This window comes from Euwallacea similis, unplaced genomic scaffold (genome assembly GCF_039881205.1).
Source record: "Euwallacea similis isolate ESF13 unplaced genomic scaffold, ESF131.1 scaffold_39, whole genome shotgun sequence".
In the NCBI taxonomy this organism is placed as follows: Eukaryota; Metazoa; Arthropoda; class Insecta; order Coleoptera; family Curculionidae; genus Euwallacea; species Euwallacea similis.
This window is the reverse complement of record NW_027098664.1, coordinates 141,112-147,649: the sequence shown is the minus strand read 5'-3', so window position 1 is coordinate 147,649 and position 6,538 is coordinate 141,112. Positions and strand designations below refer to the sequence as shown.

Genomic DNA, 6,538 nt, shown 5'->3' with positions numbered 1-6,538 from the left:
TACGTCAATCAGCCTTGCCAATACGTATCTTTTAATGAATATTTATGTTCTCATGTACGCCCCGAAAACTTTAATGATTATGTACCATGCGAAGTTGAATTGCTAAGATATGAAAATAATATTACGAATTGTAACCCAGTGTATTTAGATATAAAAAATTTACAAATCCAAAATGTAGACGAAAGTAAATGGATTGTAATAACAACTCAAAAAATCATAGGAGTAGAGATTTGTAAGGAATCACAAGGTAATGTCTGATTAAACGAAACTTACTTAATAGAATTAGAACCCAAATGTAATTTTATGTTAAGAGATATCATTTTAAGAGATTACGGAAACACGAAAACTGATTTCCAAGATGTACCCTTACAGAATGTTACCCCTAATTATAAATATCAAGTATCTTATAAGGAAATAGAAATGCCCAATCTAAACTATATTAATTCCCGGACAGGCTACGATTTCAAACTTCTTAGAAAAACGCACTTTTTTTGACTACATCTGTTAACTCGCTTCATAAGTACACCCAATGCTCCAGATGAAGGAAATTTTGAAAAAGAAACTCTAATTGAATTAATTTTTGCCAATTCGGACGATTCCCACAATCCGGACAGGTTACGAATTCAAACTTCTTAGAAAAACGCATTTTTTTTGTCTACATCTGTTAACTCGCTTGGTAAGTACTCCCGATACTCCAGATGAAGGAAATTTTGAACAAGAAATTATAACTGAATCAATTTTTGCCAATTCGGACGATTCCCAGAATCCGGTCAGGCTACGACTTCAAACTTATGAGATAGAAAATCAAAGAAATCAAAGTACACCTTGAGAGGAATACATAAAGAAACATTTCCGTTCAAGTCCATCATAATGCTTTTTCCTTCTTTTTCCACTGGATACCAACACGCATTTTGAAGCTTAGCGCTTTCATTTAAATTATATGATAAATAACTCTTAAGGGTTGATGTTATGCCAATATCTCGCACTGAGTCAATAGTCACTCAATTTAGAACATATTTCAACTCTTTGAATAAAAACGTAGCGGCATTATTTATCAAGAATATGTTTGCAAGTGGCGTACCTTCCTCTTTCGTAACGTTTAGTTTAAGGCAAAGTTAACTTTTGCAGGGCAAGGGATATTTTCCGGTTTGCTGCAAGGATATTCTAATTTCATCGTTCGGTCCCAATTTAGTAGGATTGAATGGATCAAAAGAGAGCACTTCCCAGCTCAAAATTGAATCATCAATAAGAACATTTTCTTGGACGTTTATATGTTCCACTTTTTAATGTAAATCCTAGGGAAACAAGAAACTGTTTATTCAAAGATGTTAACCCTCTTATGTATCTTTTCGTACTATCAGGGTTTTGCTGCGAGGTATTAAACCTTCTGACAAAATCTTGGTTTGGTATTCTATTATATAGAATTACCATCGTGAATCCAAGCGTTTAAGATGAAGTCTTAACGTGACGGATTCTTCTCGAAATTTAAACTAATCACCCTCTTGATCAACTAGTTTCACCGTTATTTTATTTACAACATTAACAATTACGAAAAAATAAATTACATTCTGAGGGGTTTCAATTATTTTAAAATTGGGTGGTACACTAGAAAAAAACTAGATGTATTACATGAACTGGCGTACCATTTAGAAAAGACCCTTCATCTATACTGTAATCGATATTTATAGCATTCACCTTAAGAACCTTCTAGCAGGTCAAAAGCTTTTGGCCTATGTTGTTCTATAGGACTCGATTCGTTTTTCCGACAACACGTAACATAAGTGAATACTTACTAAAGAATTTTTAATTAAATTCTTACTGGCATATGGAAGTTTCATTTCTGCTTGAGTCAGATTTTCAACAAGGTTAGATAAACAAAACGTTTCATCCTTGCGCAGGGGTCGTGTTAATCTTTTTCTGTATTGTTCCAATTTTATATAAATATGTACCGCCGAAGCGAATACGAGTAAATCACGTATTTTTTAATTACTTTAGTATTGCATAAAATTATTGAGATTAGTGTAGAAATGCTATTTGGGAAGTAATTTATCTAGGAAATTTTTTTAACAAATTTCAATTCATCCTCATTTTAATATATTCCATAGAAGGTCTACTTTGAAATAGAATGCATTAAAACACTGTAAAATTAAAAACCTGTGAGCCGAATAAACGTACCAGACCCCTTACCATAATAAACGGTTTCAGTGCTTAATAGATAGCTGTACACACAAATGAGATAAACTGGTTTATGGTGCTTTTAGGAATTCTATATAGTAAATACATAAGCGAAGAAAAATTATCTCCTGTAGCAAGGTATCTTACAGTAATTTCTAGTTTTACTGTAACAGGCAAAGCTTGCAAATTTGGCAAAGCATTTTGTCAAATTTGTGGTGTCACCAATTCTAACAGACTTTCAAACATATCTTTTGACATTCTCAGGTGATTTCTGTAAGCTGAGGGGCCTTCGCATGATAATCCCTTAAGCAAAATATTTCATGCTCCTAAATTTTGCATTCGATTTATCCACGGTTTTACCCAAACCCTCCTTTTTCGGTTTTTTTTGTAACAACGCGCGTAATTCTTCATTTATCCTGTGGCATAAAATATTCACACCAAAATTAACAATTTCAGATGTTTCCATAATGAACACTACATCATACAACTGCCACAGTTCTAATAAAAATCTTGCATAAATGGTTGTGTAGTGTAAACAGTAACAATTTTGTTGACAAATTACAGGGACTTGCAATCAAGAACTTGCGCAAACAGAAACTTGCATCATGTAAACACGGCTTAACTAGCAAACACGCCAGCAAGTGATTGTTTACACGTGCAAAATACGGAATATTTTCGTATCGATGTGAGTCATCACTGGGGTAAGTGAATTTCAGAAGCCTGCAGACTTTTCGGTCCATGCATGCAAAGTTTTAACTTGCGCGCCAGTTACGCAATCTAAATTTACTGGCACGAAAAATAATACTGGCTCCACTATTAAATGCATAGTATATACCCTCCATTAAACAATTATTGTAATTAGATGTTTAGAGCTTTTTTTAACAAAAATAATATTTTATCTTAAATAATAACACCACAAACTATCTAAAAATGTTCAAAAGTTGTAAAAAAAAAATTGGTCCCAAATGGATTAAAGAATGAAATTCAAAGCAAATAAGCCATAAATTTGAAAAGCGATCCTTGGCGAATAACCCCAAAATAAAACATTGATTTTTCAATGTGCGTGCAACACCTTAATCGGAAATGGGGGCAACCTTTAGTTCGGAGGCACTAATTAATTCACTTTTATGTTTTTCAATTTTTAAACTATCTATTGGCAACGGATAACTCTCCCAAAGAAAGCCCAATACCCGCCATTTTCCGGCTGTAGAAGTAGTCCGGGATAGAAGTACTTTCCCCAATGGGAAAACTGGGATGTGTAGACCGGCACACCCTAGTGTACAGTCTTGGGGCCTCTTCTTAAAAACTTTTGATACTAAAGCCTCATACTTGAAGTTTGTTCTGGTGTTACTCCCCAAAATGCCTGTATCATTTTTCTCTTCGGCGGATTCTAGAGTCAAAATGTTTAACTTTATTTGCGACAAGAAAACTTTTTAGTTTTACGTGCTTATTCCTTTGAAATATTTTCCAATTTGTGGCTTTCTAAAAAATAACAATGATAATTAAATTAATTCAAAACAATCAAAATCGCATTAACTTACAGGGTCGGTTTCCAAAGTTTGCATTTTGGCCTCATATTGCTCTTTCAACAACTGATAGTCTTTTTGAAGGATGTTGAGTTGATTTTCTAAGTGTTTTCTGAGTCAATTCTGAGTCTTTTTTTGGAGTTCCAATTCTTTTTTAAGGCTGATGAGTTGTGACGCGTGTTTGAATTTAAAGATCTTCCAGCCTTTTTTAGCAGTTGATTTGGATATTTTAAATTTGCAAGGGTTAAGTGAAAGTCGTCAACTAGTATTGGATCCATACTTATACTTTCTGAAGCACCTTCCTGAAAATACATGACATTATTTGTATATAGTTACAATTCATGAAGGATTAAATGATTTACCATTATCGCAGAAGTATCTTCGGTGACTGAATTGCTAATCTGCAAAAAACATTGGGTGTAATATTGGTTGCATATCAGTCAAACCAATAAGCTTCAATAATTATAGAATTCATAGATTTTACACCTAAAAATGATTTTGTATCTATCGGTTTTTATATTCTAAAAATGTATCTCTTCTCTTTTTGAATGACCCGCCTAGAAAATTTAGATGTGCGAAATAATTTTTATTATAACATATTGTAATGGATCTTGGAACTGCAAACTCAGAAACAACTTACAAAGTAATTTATTTCACTGTTAAATAATACACCTCAATCAGGTTTAAAAAAACGATGAGCTCAGTTAATGTAAAATACAATAGGCTACACATACTTATGGACTTGCACTCATAAATCATCCTGTACCATTTCGTAGGAATCTAATGACTATATTTCAACATGAGTTAAAATGTCTGGTTGGCTTTGAACTGTCCAAAATTATGTGTTTCAAATGGGTCAACCGTCAGAGATCTGTTTTGTTCTAAGTGCCTTTTGTTTCGAACAGCCCATATATTGCAATTGAACAGGCTCGTGTTGACCTATATTGGCACATGGTCTTTTCCTTTTAAGTTAGGTAGTGGAAGACTCTTCGAAGGATTCCACTAAGCAACCACCCTTCCAATAATGATTACGATTTCTTCCTCTCTCACGAAACGATGAACAAACTCTATCCCCCATAAATTCCGGGGTTTTGTATTTTAGAGAAGTAATAAAAGTGTTGTAATTTTCCTTCGTGTAATTATTTCACACCGACATACTACAATGCACTTAGATATGTAAACGTTTCCCCATCCTATGGTGAATAATTTTCCTTCGCCAAATTGTGCGGAATTTACTACTTTTGTTGGAAGTTCTTAGAAACTTTACTCATTCCAGCAACTATTTCCATATTTGTGGAATGGCTCTTCAAAGGTAAACTTCGAAACGACTGTAGGTATAATTATTAAATTATCCATTTAAGTTCCTTCGAGATTACATTTACCAGCCCTTCGTTACAAATATTTGGTACCTTGCAAATTGGAAATTACAGGAACAAATTGAGAATGTTTAATAATTCGTATTATAAAACCTTAATTCCCTTTCATAAGTGTTATTGCCACAATAATAGAAGTTATTATAATACGGGGTGTTTCAGAACTTACAACCACTTATCGGACAGACTTCAACCCTGCACTACACTATTACCTAAGAAGCCCATTTATCAAATAAACTTCTAATAAAAGTCCCGTAGGTAACCAAACACGACGTACTAAATGTTAAATGTTTATTTTCTGTATGCTAGGGCAATTGTTTCTCCTAACGTGAACCATTTTGTAATGGCAATTCCATTAATTTTAAATAAATTATTCTTTCCCCTTCATATATTTTTCTCAAATGCACCAGTTATCCATAATCCATAAGTGAATGATCCCTTGACTTGGAATCTAGCATGGTACAAACTATTTCCTACCAAATAATAAAAAAAATTACATACCCTTCTGTATAACCCTGAGGAGTCCTTTCATTGATGGGCAACCTGGACTTTCCAATAAGATATGTGATAAAATCCTTTTCTCTTCTTTCCACCTTGAAACTACGACTTTCCTTCGTTCTGCTGTGGTTCTCATCTTAAAAAGATGGGCAACTATACTACCTATCTCTCCACCGAGAATATTCGCTATCTTTGATAATACACAAGGATTGTGAGATCTCACCGATCAATGTTGAAACTCAAACCCCACAAGTTCAAATTGCTGGTCTTGAGTTAATTGAGCTTCGACAACTGATTTGATGTAGTAGTTTATAAAAACTGTGCTTTGCGATCAAAGATACAAAAGATAAGTTTTCTTTGCATTAGAAGAAACAGACATTTGTTACAAATTGTTTGCATCCTCTATCTGTATTAGAATGAGTATTGGATGTGGAAAATTATTGGGAAAATTTTTGGCAACCGGTTTCTTTTCTATCATACCTCCTAGTCCCTAGATCTTCTATCAGTGGTCTGACATCCCTTCCTTCTTACTTTTCGATTTTTTAAAGACATAATATTTTTTTATGTAACACTTAAAATTTTAACTTTTATACCCAAACAATAAAAACAAATAAATTAAAAAATCTTGATGTATGTCACTATTGTCGTAATGCACAGCAAGCCCGTTTCTGCAAAATGGCGCCACAAGTACACAAGAAAGAAATCTACAAAAACTTAGGAGAAATCGGTAAACCTGTTTGAGAAAGAAATCTGGAGTCTCTAAAAAGAAGAAATCTGTAATCTATACAAGAAAGAAATCTACAATGGCTAAATAGAAACTTGTAAACACTTCCGAGAAAATACAACCCTGGTTTACAGATGGTACCACGTGACGCAACAGAAAATCAATAATTGAAGTAGAGAGAAGATTGCGTTTATTTTGAAGATGTTTTTTGTGAATTAATATTGAATTTTTAACAGGAATTT

The 6,538-nt window shown here is 33.4% G+C and overlaps 1 long non-coding RNA gene and 1 other non-coding gene across 3 annotated transcripts; both read right to left on the bottom strand.

Annotated features, from left to right (window-relative positions):
* Nucleotides 1-652: 652 nt before the first annotated feature.
* Nucleotides 653-6,190, bottom strand: LOC136418858 (uncharacterized). Of its 2 annotated transcripts, XR_010752967.1 has the most exons (6): nucleotides 6,053-6,190; nucleotides 5,576-5,708; nucleotides 4,064-4,102; nucleotides 3,717-4,003; nucleotides 3,619-3,657; nucleotides 653-3,565 (listed from the first exon to the last, which is right to left on the bottom strand). It is a non-coding gene; the product is annotated as an uncharacterized lncRNA (long non-coding RNA). The 2 variants fall into 2 exon arrangements; XR_010752966.1 differs by having other exon boundaries at nucleotides 653-3,657.
* Nucleotides 1,860-1,964, bottom strand: LOC136418867 (U6 spliceosomal RNA). Its single transcript, XR_010752969.1, has one exon. It is a non-coding gene; the product is annotated as a U6 spliceosomal RNA (small nuclear RNA).
* Nucleotides 6,191-6,538: the final 348 nt, after the last annotated feature.